Consider the following 18,898-nt stretch of genomic DNA (forward strand, 5'->3'; position numbering starts at 1 on the left):
TACAGTGAAGCATGGTGGTGTTGGCATCATGCTGTGGGGATGTGTTTCAGCAGCAGGAACTGGAAGACTAGTCAGGATAGAGGGAAAGATGAATGCAGCAATGTACAGAGACACCCTGAATGAAGACCTGCTGCAGAGTACGTATGACCTCAGACTGGGGCGACAGTTCATCTTCCAGCAGGACAATGACCCAAAGCACACTGCCAAAATATCAATGAAGTGGCTTCACAACAACTCGGTAAATGTCCTTAAGTGGCCACCCAGAGGCCTAAGCTAAATCCTATTGAACATCTCTGGAGAGATCTGTCGCTTCCCATCTAATCTGATAGTACGGTGGTCGGGAAGTGCAAAACAACATTACAAAGTGTTAAACACCTTTACAAAGCTCAAGACTATTGTAAGACACAATCACATAGGAAAAGCAATTTTTTCAAGGATGAAACAAATTTACATTTTGGAAAAAAATTAACACGATGAAAAACAATTTTACCAGTCCTGAAACAAATCTACAACGACAGATTCTTTACGGAAAGACAATATACCACACACCAGAAGTGATGCGGGGAAAAGTGTTGTTGTCGTTGGTGGTGAGCGCGGTAAATTCGTGCTGTGGAGTACATGGTGTAGACAACAGTTTGTGGTGACTGAACATAAACTGCGATCAAGGGTTGTTTTGCCCGTTTCGTGGCAAACACATGAGCAGCTTAACACGGTTCTGCTTTGCGTGTGGTTGGTGTTTGGAGTTTCTAAAGGACGCGGACCAAATGGAAACATCAGACATACAGCATCAGTGTGTTCAATATTTTAACGAGGGCCACTCGTACACTGTAATCGTGGACATGATGTCAAGTCTACACGGTGTAAACATCTGCTTGAGGACTCTTAAAATAAACTGAATGAAGCCGGTGTTACGGTTTAACTGGTGTTCGTTAAACCCTGAAACCCTGTTTCTCAATTCCAAAAATGCAGAGAACGGACTTGCGTTCTTGTGGAAACCAGTCTTGCCAGGTGTCCTCAGAAGAAAGAACTCAGGAGACCACAAGAACAGAGAATGCGTCCTCTGAGAAATGGGATGCTGCGTTCTTCCTGATGGTCACATGACCTTCACGTGTTTTTAATGGTAAATTATTTAAACATTACAGCATTCATACAGCGATTTATTGTTTTTCTCTTTTTCAGTATATACTCTGCATAAAAAATATTACAAATATACTCTGCACAATGTAAATTAAACAGATTTTAATACAAATTTTAGCATATAAACATCCTTAATGTGTTTATGCCTTTATGAAGATTTTCATGGTAATGTTATTCACTGTTTCAGATAGGAAAGCTTCTGAGGTAAATAAGTTATCTCTGAACTTTAATAATAAACCCATATTAAATGCTGCGTTTCCCACCTCCAGTCGCAATGACTTCTGGGACTTCTCGAGCAAGTTCAGTGCTCAAGTCTGCATCAGTGCATATTAAGAACAAATCTGGCAACATTCACACGCCCTCTGTTCTTGCGGTCGTAAGTATTGGAACTGAACTTTGGCAGCTGATGATGACGTTACATGAGAACATGTGGACGCAAGACCGCTAAAGAACGCATATTGAGAAACAGCCTCTTTCCGGATGTAAACTATTCATGTTTGCAGATTGGCTGATTCGTCACTTTTTCACAGCAACAAAACATGCCCATAGTGTCAGTGTAAACATTATTGATTTTAATATTTGTGTGGCAGAACAGTATATAATCAAAATAATGTGAAGAAATAAATATAATTGACATGTCATCAACGGGATTCAAACCCAAGCCAAAAAGTTCTGCACGAGTATCAATTGACTGATCTAACTGAGCTATTCAGGACTAGACACTGATGTTGTTTTTGATCTTTATCGGTCAACATATGTTGTGCTTTGGTTGTGGACTCTTTTCTGCAAACTATCACGCTAATATTTTCTTAGAATAAAATGACAAAATTATGTTTTATCTCAGTTGGTCAAGCCATGATTTTTATAGTTGTAGACTCGTGTTAACCTGTGTCTACAGTCACACACAAGCTGATATTTTCTGGTGTGTGGTACATTCCGCTTCACTTTCGGTGTGTAGTACATTGCTTTTCCGTAAAGAATCTGTCATTGTAAGTTTGTTTCGGGACTGGTAAAAGTGTTTTGCATTTTGTTAATTTTTTTCTAAAATGTTAATTTATTTTGTCCTTGGTAAAATCGCTTTTCCTGTGTAATTGTGTCTGATGATCGTTAAAAATGTTTTTCAAAATGTGAATTTGTCTCTAGCTTTGTAAAAGTGTTTTACACTTTGTAATGATTTGCACTTCCCGGCCACCATATAATAGGTAAATCATACTAAATGTTTACTAGTTTAGGTCCGTTAGGATTGCCTAAATGATTTACATTTGCCAAATGCCAGAATAATGAGAGAATTTTTTTTTTTTTTTTAGATTTTTTTTATTAATTTCTAGACAGTCAAAAGTTTACACACGTTTCCTTTTTTTTAGCTTTGCTTTTAAACTGTATAGCTTTGGTCAAATGTTTTGGGTCTCCTTCCACAAGCTTCTCACAATAGTTTGAAGGAATTTTGGCCCATTCCTCCTGACAGAATTAGTGTAACTGAGTCTGATTTGTTGGCTGTTTTACTCACACAAGCTTTTTCAACTCTGCCCACACATTTTCTACAGGATTGAGATCAGGGCTTTGTGATGGCCACTCCAAAACATTCACTCTGTTGTCCTTAAAACACATTTGAACTAATTTGGCAGTATGCTTAGGGTCATGGTCTGTTTGGAAGAGCCATTTGTGGCCAAGTTTTAATTTCCTAGCTGATGTCTTGAGATGTTGCTTCAGTATTTCTACATAATGCTCTTTCTTCTGGCTTGTTGATTTTCCCATGTTGTCACACAAAGAAGCAGTGTGTTAATTATTCTACAGTTGTGCCTCCAATTAACTCAAATGTTGTCAATTAGCCAATCAGAAACTTCCAAAACCTTGACTCTATCATCTGAGCTTTTTCAGAGGCAGAATAATCTTAATGTGTGTAAACTTGACTCTCAAGAAAAGTTATAAAAATTTCTCAAAAAATATCTCTCATTATTCAGCTATTAAGCAGAACAGAAACACATGTGATAATCCTAACTTACCTAAAAGTGAAAAAGTTTAGTCACATTAACATCTGACCTTTTAAAAATGGTTATGTGCCTTTTTATACAGTAGATGTAAACGTCTGCTTTTTACTAAATATATATATATATATATACACACACACACACACACACACACACACACACACACACACACACACACACACACACACACACATTTAGTCACAATTATTAGCCCTTCTTTCAATTTTATTTCGCAAGAAATTTTCAACACAGACATATATAATTAAATACATATTTTTTTTATCTTCACAATGATTTGGCATTTTTCCCTTTCTTGTATTTACATTTATTAAACAATAGAAAGAACATAAAAGTTGTGAATTGTCATGGTTTCTGTTGAATCACGTTAGCTAACATTGGTGGAAGATCACCTGATTCAGCTATTCACATTCTGATTGGCTGTTAAGCTATGTTTAATGAGGAAAAAACTGTAATCTCTCGGTTCAAGTTTAAACTCTGAGTGGGTTGAACCTCCTTACTGAACAGGCCCCTGTTCTCTAACTGTAATTTTATGAAGTTTATTAATAAACAAATTTTAAAACGATCACATGCTTATGATTGTTCACAGCTGTTCCAGCATTGGCTCATGACCAATTATCCAATCAGTTGATTGTCCCCGGGTCCTCTGGTTTCCTCCCACAGTCCAAAAGACAAGCACCCTAAACAATTGATCCAAAATTATTATAGTCAAGCTCTAAGTGAGCACACCGCTTTTCAGCCCTCCATATCTGACACTTAGCTACAAATAAGAAAGGGGAGAGTCATCGAGATCTACCTGAGCTCAAACTCCCCTCTCGCCCTGCAATAAGAGGAAGCCCAGAGATCAAGGATCGTATGAGCTCAGGGCTCTCTCCTGGGACAGCATGCCAAACCAGCTTTATTATCAATTATCAGCAAAGAGTGAACTCTTAAAATCTCCTATATTTTATAAATGTGGAAATTTCTCTCATGAGTTTCTTTTTCTTTGAATACTATAAAGAGTGACTATTTTAAACCTAAAGAGCCCCTTTTATGGGTTTCTGAAAATGACCTTTCATGCTGTGTAACACAGCTCTAAGTGAATAGAAACATCCAGCTGAGGTTTAAATCGGAAAGTGCGCTGTGTATAACCTGAAAGCAGGGGTGTCCAAACTCATTCCTGGAGGGCCAGTGTCCTGCATATTTTAGTTCCAACCCCTAATTGTGACAGAGCAGGCCTCAGCTCACTCTGATGGGGAAAACTGGGTTTAGGGACCACAAAAAAAAACGATGGCATACCCGATAGCACTCCAGTGCACAGTGTTTATTTACAGTGCTGGCAGGTGAAACAGTCCACAGAGAAGATAATAACAAAACAAAAAAATAAAGATGATAATATATATATACAAACTAAAAGAAGTATCCACAATATACAGGTCCACTGTAACGCTCTCACTGAACTTGAGGTTTGGCCGCTGCTTATATAGGCCAAACTCCCACATTTTTGGGGGGGGTCCTACCACTTTAGGTAAGTATTAAGTACAAGTACTTCCATTAACACTTAACACATAATTTGTCGTCTAAACAACCCTAATAAATGTTCCCCAAAACATTTAAACACTTCATCATTCATCTTCTGCCGCTTTTCCGGGGCTGGGTCGCGGGGGCAGCAGTCTTAGGAGAGAACCCCAGACTTCCCTATCCCCATACACTTCCTCCAGCTCCTCTGAGGGGATCCCGAGGCTTTCCCAGGCCAGCCGAGAGCTATAGTCCCTCCAGCGTGCCCTGGGTCTTCCCCGAGGCCGCCTCCTGGTGGGAAATGCCTGGAACACCTCCCTAGGTAGGCGTCCAGGAGGCATCAGAAACAGATGCCCGAGCCACCTCAGCTGACTTCTCTCCATGTGGAGGAGCAGCGACTCTACTCCGAGCTCCTCCCGGGTGTCAGAGCTCCCCACCCTATACATAAGAGTGCGCCTTACCACCCTTCGAAGGAAACTAATTTTGGCCGCTTGTATCCGAGATCTTGTCCTTTCGGTCATGACCCAAAGCTCATGACCATAGGTGAGAGTAGAAACGTAGATTGACCGGTAATTCCAAAGCCTTTCGGCTCTGCTCCTTAACCATAATGAAGCGGTACATCGACGGATTACTGCTGCCACTGCACCAATCCGCCTGTCAATCTCACATTCCATGCTTCCCTCACTCGTGAACGAAACCCCGAGATACTTAAACTCCTCCACCTGGGGCAAGGACTTTCCTCCAACCTGTAGATGGCAAACCACCTTTTTCCGGTGGAGCACCATGGCCTCAGACTTGGAGGTGCTGATTCTCATTCGTCACACTCGGCAGCAAACCGCTTCAGTGCATGCTAAAGGTCCATGTCTGATGAAGCCAACAGAACAACATCGTCTGCGAATAACAGATATGAAATCCTGTGTTCCCCAAACCGGACCCCCTCCAGCCCAAGGCTGCGCCTTGAAATTCTGTCCATAAAAATGATGAATAGAATTGGTGACAAGGGGCAGCCCTGCCGGAGTCCAACATGCACTGGAAACAAATCTGATTTATTGCCGGCAATGTGAACCAGACTCTTACTCTGTTCATACAGGGACAAGACAGCCCTCAACAGAGCACCTCTGACACCATACTCCCTGAGCACCCTCCACAGAATGCTGCGAGGGACACGATCGAATACTTTCTCCAAGTCCACAAAACACATGTGGACTGGTTGAGCATACTCCCATGAACCCTCGAGCACCCTGGTGAGGGTATAAAGCTGGTCCAGTGTACCACGGCCCGGACGAAAACCGCATTGTTCCTCCTGGATCCTAGGTTCAACCACTGGCCGGATCCTCCTCTCCAGTATCTTGGCAAAGACTTTCCCTGGGAGGCTGAGAAGTGTGATCCCACTATAGTTGGAGCACACCCTCCGGTCCCCCTTCTGAAAAATGGGAACCACCACCCCAGTTGCCCAGCCCAAAAGATACTGTCCCCGACTTCCATGCGATGTTGTAAAGACGTGACAGCCACAACAGCCCCACAACATCCAGAGACCTAAGATAAACAGGGTGAATCTCATCCACCCCTGCTGCTTTGCCACTGCATAGTTTGCAAACTACCTCAGTGATCTAAGCTTGGGTGATGGGTGAGTCCACCCCTGCATCCCCAGTCTCTACTTCCTCGATGAAAGACATGTTGATGGGGTTAAGGAGATCCTCAAAGTATTCCTTCCATTGCCCGACAAAATCCCCAGTTGAGGTCAACAGATCCCCACTTCCGCTGTAAACAGCGTCGATATGGAGATGCTTTTCCCTCCTTTTTTGGTAGGACTCCTTCTTCAGCTTGAAGGCATCCCTTACTTCCGATGTCCACCACCGAGTTTGTGGATTGCCGCCCCGAAAGGCACCACAGACCTTACGACCACAGCTCCTCACGGCCACGTTAACAATAGAGTCGAAGAACATGGACCACTCAGTCTCTATGTCTCCAGCCTCACTCGGGATCTGGTCAAAGCTCCTCCGGGGGTGAGAATTGAAAATCCCTCTGACTTGGGGTTCAGCAAGACATTCTCAGAGGACCCTCACAATATGCTTGGGCCTACCAGGTCTGTCCAGCTTTCCCACTTGCCAGCGGATCCAACTCACCACCAGGTGGTGATCAGTTGACAGCTCTGCCCCTCTCTTTACCCGAGTGTCCAAGACATACGGTCAGAGATCAGATGATACAACCACAAAGTTGATCATTGACCTCCGCCCTAGGGTGTCCTGGTGCCATGTCCACTGATGGACACCCTTATGCTCGAACATGTTGTTCATTATGGACAAACTGTGATTAGCACAGAAGTCCAATAACAAAACACCACTTGGGGTCAGATCAGGGAGGCCGTTCCTCCCAATCACACCTCTCCAGGTATCGCTAGTCGGTATCGTTCCACCTCCTGCACAAGCTCGGGGTCCTTCCCTGCCTGTGAGGTGACATTCCATGTCCAAAGAGCCAGTTTCTGTGCCTGACGAACGGGTCGTGGTGGTCCTAACCTTCGACCACCACCCGTTCCACAATGCACCGGGAAACAACCCAGCCATCAGGCGCTCGCATACGAGCCCCAACCCCAGGCCCGACTCCAGGGTGGGGCCCCGGCTGCGCCATACTAGGCGACATCACAGTCCTTGATGTTATAGATCTCATAAGGGTTTTTTAAAATCACACTTAGTCTGACCTGCCACCTAAGACCTGTTTGCCGTGGGAGGACCCTACCAGGGGCATTAGCCCCCAACAACATAGCTCTTAGGATCACTCAGGCACTCAAACCCCTCCACCACGATAAGGTGGTGGTTCAGGGAGGAGACTTAAACACTTAATCTCAATATTTCATTGTCTCAAACACTTTGTTATTAAACACAATTTTCCCCCCTAGCAGACGCACTACAATGGTTTCACCCATTCATGCCACGTTGTGTTGCTGCGTGCGGCGATGACGTCATAAGCAGGCACCGCCACCTGCTCTGGTTGGCCAACACAACGGGCGAACGAAAAGACTTTACAAACAAACAAGCAGACGATCGACACATTCAACAAACAGGACAAAATAATGTATGTATGTGTGTGTAAGACCGGGAATGGAGATATGCTGTGAAAAATGCGACGTGAGAGACTGTCTATAAGCTATCGGATCCATGTGGGCACCCACATTGCCAACAGCAGGATAACAGGTAAGTCGCGATAACGATGAATGGGTGTGTGTGTGCTGAGTGTGTGTGCATGTATTTGTTTGAACTGTGTGCTGCTCACTCAGCGGGGACAAAACTCCACTTTGTCATATCACCTCCCCCCTTTTCAAGCCAATTTCCGGCAGGGAACCTAGACAGGTAATCGGCAATGATGTTTAGTCTGCCAGGTCTGTGCTGGATCTTGAAGATGTATGGCTGCAGTGACAGGTACCATTGCATAAATCTTGCATTACTGTCCATTATTGAATGAATCCCGGTCAAAGCTCGGTGGTCAGTTTTCAAATCAAACTCTCTTCCAATGTGGTAATACCTTAGGCTCTCCAAGGCCCACTTGATGGCAAGGCCCTTCTTTTCCACTGCCGAATAGTGGGTCTCCCTTAGAAGAAGCTTGCGGTGCGGCTAAGGTAGACAATGGGTTTTTCTTCTCCGTTATGTCCCTGTACCAGGACTGCACCAAGTCCTATGGCAGAGGCATCTACCTGGACCAGGAAACGCTTTTCAAAGTCAAGGCTTTACAGGACAGGGCTGGAGCACATCTTCTCCTTCAGTCCTAGGAGGAATGCTTCACATTCCTCATTTCGAGGTAATGGGTTAAGTACCCTCTTCCCTAGGAAGACCCTCTTCCCACCCCAGAAGTCCCAAGAAATGACCTAACTTCTTTTTTTTATCCTTGGTCTTGAACTCTAGCGAATGGCCTCGAGTTTGTCCACTTGTGGTCTGAGCTGCCCATTGCCTAGGCGATACCCCAGGTAGTCCGTTTCTTGCTTAGCCCATTCACATTTGGCCACATTTAAAGTTAGACCTGCTTTCTTTATGTTTTCCATTGTCTAAGTCAGGTGTGTTAGATATTCTTCCCAGGAACTGCTGTGTATTACGACGTTATCAAGGTATGCTGCCGCTCAGCCTTCACATCCTTGTAGGACTTGGTCCATCAACCTCTGGAAGGTCGCTGGGGCTCCATGAAGTCCAAAGGGAAGTACGGTAAATTGATATAGTCCCATTGGTGTGCAAAATGCGGTGTATGGTCTTGATGCCGGCTCGAGTGGTACTTGCCAGTAGCCTTTGCACCGATCAAGGGTTGTGATATACTTGGCTTTTCCAATCTTCTCCAATAGTTCATCTATCCGTGGCATCGGGTTCTGGATTGGGAGTTCAGCTTGTGAAAGTCAATTCATATTCGGAGGGTCCCATCCTTCTTTGGGACAATCACTACTGGACTGCTCCACTCACTCGCTGAATGTTCAATAACTCAGAAGTCCATCATAAGCTGGATCTCCTTCTTTAATGGATCCACCAGTCTCTCTGGGACTCTGTACGACTTTTGCCTAGGAGTAGTGTTGTTAAGGTAAATTGTGTGTCTTGTCAGATCGGTCCGTCCCGTTCTCTGGCTGAATAGGATGGGAAATTTGACAAGCAGGTTCTGTAAGTTCTCTTACTTGCCGTCCTCTAGGTGAGTAATACCACAGACGGTTGCCTATTGACATCCTCTGAACCATCTCCTTCTTCCACATCCTCCACTCTACGCACCATTAACCCAGTCTCAGGTTGCTTAGCAGGTGACTCTTTCCACTCCTTCAACAGGTTAACGTGGTAAGTCTGCTTTGATTTCCCTTTGTCTGGATGGTAGACCTCATAGGTGACTTTCACCATCTTCCGGACCACAGTGTATGGCCCTTGCCACTTTGCCAGAAGCTTATTTGATAAGGTGGATAGTAACAATAATACCTTCTGTCCTGGTCGAAGCTGCCTCATTCTTGCATGCTGATTGTACAACCTCTTCTGTGCCTGTTAACTTTCTTTGAGATTTTTTCTTGCCTGTTCCCGATACTGGTCCAGGACTCATCTCCAGGACGTACTGGATGATACCTTTCTCTTTGGGCTTGGGCTTTTTCCTCAGCAGGTCAAAGGGTCCTTGTAATTGCCAGCCGTAGAGTAATTCAAATGAGGAGAACCCTGTTGATGCCTGTGGAACCTTTCTATAAGCAAAAAGAACAAAAAGAAGCCATTGTCCCAGTCTCTGCCCGTGTCCGCCACAAACTTCCGCAGCATGCTCTTTATGGTCTGGTAAAACTTTTCGACTAATCCGTCAGTCTGTAAATGGTGAGGTGTTGTTTGGAGGGCCTTAATGCCCAACTGCCGATTCAACTGTCCCATTAGCCGTTAAGTAAAGTTGGTACCTTGATCCGTCAGAATCTCCTCTGGTATACCGACTTTGGAAAACAGCTGGATAAGTGAATGCACAATCTTCGGTGTGGTTATGGTGCGGAGTGGAAAAGCCTCTGGAAATCGTGTTGCATAGTCGCTGACCACCAAGATGTACCTGTGACCTGCACTGCTCTTCTCCAATGGTCCGACACTGTCCATGGCGATGTGTCTGAAAGTCACACAGAAATCACAGGAAGAAGCAACAAGGGAGCTCTGCCCTGTTAAGCAACAGCACCTGTTTTCTGACAAAATAGCGCATGTAGTGCAGTGTGTCTGTACATCAGTGTATAATGTTGGCCAGTGAAAACGTGAACTTATATGTGCATGTGTCTTCTGCTGCCCAAGATGCCCCGCCCATGGGATTGAGTGTGCAAGGTGTAACACAAGTTGACAACAACACATAGGCACAATCAAACAGGTCACATCATTCACTTGCAAATACAGCACATTATCTTTTACCACATAACGTTCATTGCATAGGTTATTAGGTTAATCAGACATTGCTTTCTCAAATAGAGGTTTCAAAGACTCATCTTTTCTTTGCAGTTGTTTGTTTGTTTGCTTTATTTATAGAGCACATTTAAAAACAACAGATGTTGACCAAAATGCTTTACAAAAAGACCAGCTTACAAAATCTATAACTATATATAAAAATAAGCAAAATATATAAAACAGATGAAAATTAATTAATTACAATCCAAGGCAAGAGACAGAAGGTTATTTTTTAGATGAGACTTAAAAGCACCATGTGAAGAACATGACCTGATATGTAAAGGCAGACCATTCCACAGTCGGGGGGCTGCAGCAGAAAAAGCCCAGTCACCTCTTGATTTCAACCGTGTTTTAGGGACAACTTGCTGAAACGTGTTTTCCGACATGATTGGCCTCAATGGAGTGTGCCAGTGAAGAAGCTCAGAGATGTAAATAGGTGCCAGACCATTCAAACTTTTAAAACAAGAATCAATAACTCATATTGAATTCTAAATTGGACTTGGAGCTAGTGAAGAGATGATAAAACTGGTGAGATACTAGATTTTTTTTGTCCCAGTTAAAAGCCTAGCAGCTGCATTTTGAACCAGCTGCAGGCGTGCTATTGATGCCTGCGAAACTCCTGAATACAAAGAGCTGCAATACTCCAGTCTGGACATAATTAAAACATTTAAGATAGTTTCCAGCTCTTTAAAAGACAGAAAAGGCTTTAATTTGGCAATGTTCCTTAATTGATAGAAACCACTTTTGACGACTGAGTTGATTTGCTTGTCGAACTTTAACTGTCAAAAGTAACTCCAAGATTTTTTACGTGACTGTTCTTCAATGTTACCTGGTACCTGCCAACCATCTACAGAGAGACCCTCGACTGAGGTTTCTGAGATTGGGGCACCATAGTGTTTCTCAAACCGTCTCTGACTACGTGATTTCTTTGGGCCCTTGATTCCACCCTGCACCAGACTATCATTTAAGTCAGGCAGTGGCTGGAGACCGGCCAGGGCTTGTAACCGGGTAATTACAGGACATGAAACTGGAATTGCAGGAGTAATAACGCTGTCAGTTTTTCTGGACATAAGCAGTTCATGTAACACTGGAAAATCTTGGCCCAAAATCATATCAGTTGGCAAACTGTTAACAATAGCCACCTTCATCAAGTACATTTGTTGTTGTACTTCAACCATAACTTCTGCTCTGGGGTACTGCTTTACATCTCCATGTACACATTGAACAGAAGTGCAATTAGCATAGTCCACATTTGTCACAAAATATGATTTAACCCCCTGGGGTCGAAGACCGCGTATACGCGTTCTGACAAGTTTTTACCTCATTGAGCTAAAAGGAACCTAAATTACACTTTCAGTTTTGATCGTACAAATAAGATCAATACATCAATCGAATCTGTTAGGTGTCTACTTTTAAATGTGTACACTCACAACAAAAACAAATGTGTGTGCTTTTGCAAAACAAGGATAATAAACAGTGTAGGCATTCTGTCTTTTCACTCTCCGTGAACTGTTTTTAGAAACGCTCGAAAAACATTAAAATGAACTGAAACTCAGCAAATACTTGACAAAGAAACATGTGAGATGTTTCTAAAGAAAGCTTGATATTTCTACTTTTGCAGTAACCAATTCAAGTCTAAAACAAATAATCTCCTTTCATGTAATCAGTATAAAAGTAAGGACTGGTACTGATTCTCCTGTCGCCTCATTACAGCGAACATGATCCCGCCCGCAGTGAAGGCGCAGTTCATATGGAAATGAACTGAGGTGAGCCAGCCAGGAGATAATGTACACACTCCCCGAGACATGGCATCAAACGACAAGCTTTATTATAGTTACTTATTTTTGTTTGAATGATGGCGCGCTACACGGGTGAAGAAGCACAGTACTAAACAGCGACAGGAATTTACCTTCACCTCAGAGGAAGAGCGCGACTCTGATGACGAGCGCTTGCATTTAGAAGAAAGTCTAGACCCAGCAAAGGACAGAAATCCTGCCGATAAGTCTTTTATTCTAACCTTTATGATTTTTATGAAATATGTCCTTACAGGCCACTTATAGTTTTATTGCTATACAAAGTGTATCCTATAACGTATAGCGTATAATGATAAACATAGGCCTATATAATGAAAAATGTAATGTTATATGAAATATATATATATATATATATATATATATATATATTTATTTATTTATAAATTATTATTATTATTATTATTATATGTATATTATAAAAATAAATACTTTTTTACAATACAGGTGCTATTCTATTTAAAATTCCCATGTGGTAACTGAGTTTATTAGGTTTACTAGTATCAAGTTATTTTATGTGATAGTTAAATTTATTTTAAATAAACTGCAACCAAAAAATATATATAAATAAACTTATTTTTTTTCTCAGATTCTTTCTTGAAACTCTTAGTCACATACCTGTCTGATGGCTCATTATGCAGCTCATTATGAAGGTCTTTGTCTTCTCAGGTGTGACTCACTGCATAGTAATGATAGTTCATGCCTTTTCGCATAAACCATTTTCAAACAGAAAGTGACTTAGAAATTTTAATTTGTTGTATTGTTTTCTGTGAACAAGTGAACAAGATGATTCTCACATCATTTTGAAGCAAAAACACTAGACTACCAGATCCAGTTCTCAAAAATCTTGTGCACAAATGTTCTATGTGTGTTTCACAGCCTTGTTTCAGTGACTTCAAAATTTTAGTTTTTCACTAACCACGCATAAATGTTTCTTTCTCAAAAACACAAACACATACAAACATGCTGCTTAGGTATTATTGTAGCCCAACTTGTGTTGTTTACAGTGTTATCACACTTTAGCCATTAATATGTTTTTAAGATACTGAAAACAACACAAATGTCAGTGCATGTCAAAACTTCTCCAGAGCTCCAAAACACCATTAACTCATTTCTGGAGGGCCAGTGTGCTGTATATTTTAGTTACAACCCCCAATCAAACACACCTGAACCAGCTAATCAAGCTCTTTCTAGGTATACTTGAAATGTCCAGGGAGGTGTGTTGAAGGAAGTTGGAGCTAAACTATGCAGGACACCCCTGCTTATGCAACTGTATTCACACTGACACAAAACAATGCCAAATATGAGGTGCCGGATCCGGTAAAGTGTTAATGCGTCATGCAGTCAATGTTGTGGAAATCTGTTCTGTTTCTTAGATATTATTTAGTAAATAACCAAAGTCTACAAAAGAAGTCTGAAGTCGTTCTGAATTACTCAGGTTGAAGCAGGGCCGGAGTGGGACTCCTTTTCAGCCTTTAACGTTCAAGCCTTAGACCTGCCCACCTCAGTTCACAACTTGCTATATTAAAATAAGATCATTTCCAATTCAGTTTCTAATTACACTACCGCGTCTTTTTCAAGAAAACAGCAGCTTTAGAACTTCAAATGTTCAACAACCCTAACAGTATTATATGTCTTAACAATAAAACTGAAAAAATTACAATAATGCATATTCAGGTGAGATTTGAGCACTGGTCGGTGGCATAGTAACACAATGCGCTGACCACTGGACCACAATAGCACTGTTGTGTTGGGAAGAAAAAATATATATTACACTGTGACTCACCTTTCTCCCCTTTAAGATTTCTGATCAAATTATATCAGACTTATTAAGTAGTGAATCATCTGATTTTCATCGAGCAGGTGTATTATTCATTAATATTAATTATTCGAATTCATATATTCACTAAGGTCCCGCTGTTTGGGGTTGAATGATGATTTGCTATCATCATTACCCTGCAGGCTGCATTTTGCTTATGGAGCTGTGAGAAAATAAATAAAAAGAGCGGAGCTGCGGCAAAATAATGAATAAAAATAGTGAAGCCATGGTCAAATACATGAATAAATGAAAAGAGTGCAACTGCTGAGAGTGCAGGCAGCAAGGGACACCGGCCCTCAGGGCCAAAAAAAACGGACTGGCCCAATCAGCCAATCCGGGCCTGGGTTGAAGCGTTTATTGTCACAAGCGCAGTTTGCAACAACAGAGGCGATTTGATCATATGTCCTCCTGATCGGCCTCTTTCACAGTTTTATACATACTGTCCTCCTCCCTTATGGTTAATATCACATACATCATATCTCATCAATATCTACAGTTTGATCATTAGTCTTAATTTCTATGCCCCAGCTGCATCCTGCTTCCCAGACTAGGCTGACGTATACCCTAAGTATAGTTTTTAATTGTTATTTAAACCAAGAATACACTTACCATTTCTATATAAGTCCCTTGTGTCTTATGAATAATAGCCCCTCTATAGTCCTCTCTATGATCTCTGGGATAATATGGGTGCTCTGGTGTGGGTGCCCCTTGAGGACAGCAGGGCATGTAAGGATCTAATAACCATCTCCCATTAGGCATATCATATCTCATAACCTATTTTCCTAATAGAAGCTGGCATTATAAGGTAGAAGTCAGGTAAAACATCAGTTACATAGATAATGTTGAGATATGTGTCTAAAACTTCAGTAAGACAGATTACACTTCCAATAGAATAAAGTTATATACAATTTGAGCAGCATCATATGGCTTTAAAGTAATGAGTGCATTTATTTGCACCTTCATTATACATTCATATAGTCAGTTATAACAGTCACTGACATATACTATGTGATAATTAACATATACTGTTAATTATCACATATACAGCTTATTTTTACAACATCAATTGCAGTCAAAATAGTTCAACTTTTGCCACTGCGTCGAATAATACAGAATGTGTGTCATTGTTATTACTGGGCTTCTATTTATTTGATTTTTTCAGCTTTCTGCTATGCTAATTGACCTGTGCTTTAGCTTAGTGTTTCCTGATGTGGACGTCTGTGGTGTCGGTGCAGATGTGGATGTTTGTGGACTCAATACAGATGTAAACGTCTGAGGACTCAGTGCAGATGTGGATGTCTAAAGACTCAGTGCAGATGTGGACGTATGTGGAGTCAGTGCAGATGTGGATGTCAGAGGACTCAGTGCAGATGTGGACGTATGTGGAGTCAGTGCAGATGTGGATGTCAGAGGACTCAGTGCAGATGTGGACGTATGTGGAGTCAGTGCAGATGTGGACGCCTGAGGACTCAGTGCAGATGTGGATGTATGTGGAGTCAGTGCAGATGTGGATGTCAGAGGACTCAGTGCAGATGTGGACGTATGTGGAGTCAGTACAGATGTGGACGTCTGTGGAGTCAGTGCAGATGTGGACGCCTGAGGACTCAGTGCAGATGTGGATGTATGTGGAGTCAGTGCAGATGTGGATGTCAGAGGACTCAGTGCAGATGTGGACGTATGTGGAGTCAGTGCAGATGTGGACGTCTGTGGAGTCAGTGCAGATGTGGACGTCTGTGGAGTCAGTACAGATGTGGACGTATGTGGAGTCAGTACAGATGTGGACGTATGTGGAGTCAGTACAGATGTAGATGTCAGAGGACTCAGTGCAGATGTGGACGTATGTGGAGTCAGTACAGATGTGGACGTATGTGGAGTCAGTACAGATGTAGATGTCAGAGGACTCAGTGCAGATGTGGATGTATGTGGAGTCAGTGCAGATGTGGACGTCTGTGGAGTCAGTACAGATGTGGACGTATGTGGAGTCAGTACAGATGTAGATGTTAGAGGACTCAGTGCAGATGTGGATGTATGTGGAGTCAGTACAGATGTGGACGTATGTGGAGTCAGTACAGATGTGGACGTATGTGGAGTCAGTACAGATGTAGATGTCAGAGGACTCAGTGCAGATGTGGATGTATGTGGAGTCAGTACAGATGTGGACGTATGTGGAGTCAGTACAGATGTAGATGTCAGAGGACTCAGTGCAGATGTGGATGTATGTGGAGTCAGTGCAGATGTGGACGTCTGTGGAGTCAGTACAGATGTGGACGTATGTGGAGTCAGTACAGATGTAGATGTTAGAGGACTCAGTGCAGATGTGGATGTATGTGGAGTCAGTGCAGATGTGGACGTATGTGGAGTCAGTACAGATGTGGACGTATGTGGAGTCAGTACAGATGTAGATGTCAGAGGACTCAGTGCAGATGTGGATGTATGTGGAGTCAGTACAGATGTGGACGTATGTGGAGTCAGTACAGATGTAGATGTCAGAGGACTCAGTGCAGATGTGGATGTATGTGGAGTCAGTACAGATGTGGACGTATGTGGAGTCAGTACAGATGTAGATGTCAGAGGACTCAGTGCAGATGTGGATGTATGTGGAGTCAGTGCAGATGTGGATGTTTGTGGAGTCAGTGCAGATGTGGACGTTTGTGGAGTCAGTGCAGATGTGGACGTCTGTGGAGTCAGTGCAGATGTGGACGCCTGAGGACTCAGTGCAGATGTGGACGTCTGTGGAGTCAGTGCAGATGTGGACGTCTGTGGAGTCAGTACAGATGTGGACGCTTGAGCACTTAGTGCAGATGTGGACGTTTGTGGAGTCAGTGCATATGTGGACGTCTGCAGAGATGTATAGTAACGAAGTAGAACTACTTCACTACTGTACTTAAGTACTAAAAGGCAGTATCTGTACTTTACTGGAGTATTTTTTTTCTCCTACTTCCACTTTTATTTAAGTACATATTTTCCATGAGTTTAATACTTTTGCTCCAATAGATTTTTTATGTGCTGCATCGTTACTCGTTACTAGGGGTGTCAAAATGATTGTTATCAGTTTAGTAATAGACCATAACCGGTTATTACGTGATGATGTCATTTATCTCCTATGCGCGATGTCGCAATACTATGGCGAAGGACGGAAGCGCGAGGACGAGGCGGCACAGCTATGAAGGTAAATCAGTTGCGTAACTTGAGAGCTTGCAAATGTAAATGTGAGCACTTGTGATAATAATATTTGTATGTGTAGGTTGAAATGTACACTTACAGCTCTGATGTGAACAGCTGAAATCCTCGATTTGCACACACACAACAACAATCCACACACTTGTGTTTTAAATTGGAAGTTGCAGATTAATGACAGACACACGTGTGCACGGCAAATTTGATTGCATCTTTGCTCTACAACCACAGGTCGGCACTCACAACCTCTCAGATTCGTCAGTACAACTACAAATCTCCCGCGCTCTGACTTTTGCTACACATCTCCCGCGATCTCTGTAGCAGAACTCATCTGTGCACTCGCAGATGCAGAGGCGCGAGCAGCGCGGGGCGGGGGAGGTGTAAAGCTGTTTGATTGGCTGATGCCTGACCAATGAACAATGCCAGCAGCCAACAGGACTGAGGTGCAAAAGAATCATTTCCCATGAATATTTTATTATTTAGGGTTTATTTCAACTCTTTTCTGAAGAGATTCTTGTTAAAAATCATTAATTTTGCGGAAATGTACTTACCAGTAAAAGAGCAGCAAAGCCGGTTTATTGGCTAGAGCCAGCCAATGAGATGGGGCGTTTCTGTTTGTCAGCACACAGGGCAGCTCACGTTGTTGGAGGCCTCGAGCAATCAGAGGGTAAGTTGTGATTTTAATAATTATCTATATGTTCAATACTGTTAGCTAAGCTAAGGACTGTGCTAGGTGCTTCTCTATTTTTTTTTTATATAAGAAACAGTTATGAGTTATCTAGGAGCTGCTTTCAATCATGTTATATCGTTCTAAAGATACGATTCAACCCACATGAAATAAGTTGTAATAGTATTTATAGTAAATAATATTACGTTTTTGAACCATACTAACTATAGTAAACTGTATTATACTGTATATACTGCAGTATCTACAACTTTGTTAATGAATGCAACAGCACACTGTAGTATTAACTTTTCCCTTCTTCTTAGCTGTTAAAGCTGTGGATCCAGACATGAGCGTGTCTCATGTGCAAGCCTTCTCCACTGTGTCTATTACCCGTGATAATCGCGTATTCTTCCCGCCATGGATGTACAGCGCTTATATTTCTAAAGCCCTTTCTGTTGGGACAATAACCAATCATAGCCGTGTAAGACCCGCCTGTCAGCGCTCAAAAAGCAGGCGGGATAATATTGACATGAGTTTATTAGCTGTAAATGCTCATGCTGTCTTCTGTGCATGAGTTTTGGTTTGATACATCCAGAAAGAGTGTTTTCTTTGAGCAGGTCAAATTAAGGGCACAGTTCGTATATCTGACTGCTGTATTAAAGGACAAAATTGTATTACAAAAAACCTTTAACTGTCACACCAAGACAAAAGCAATAGAATTTTTTTGATTGCATTTCTTAACTCCTAATGTCGCTATTTAACACAATCAGTGCATTTTTATTCAACACATCCCATTATTTCTAAAATATCAGCCTCTACCAAATGGTTGAGATGTTGGTTTATGGTAAAAGTACCAGAATTAATAAATATACTACAGA

At 42.3% G+C, this 18,898-nt stretch overlaps 1 protein-coding gene across 1 annotated transcript in view; it reads right to left on the bottom strand.

Moving 5' to 3' along the window:
• Window positions 1-18,898, bottom strand: part of LOC108181393 (interferon-induced very large GTPase 1) — an 85,019-nt gene that overhangs the window by 33,464 nt on the left and 32,657 nt on the right.

Source organism: Danio rerio, chromosome 23 (genome assembly GCF_049306965.1).
Source record: "Danio rerio strain Tuebingen ecotype United States chromosome 23, GRCz12tu, whole genome shotgun sequence".
Lineage (NCBI taxonomy): Eukaryota > Metazoa > Chordata > Actinopteri > Cypriniformes > Danionidae > Danio > Danio rerio.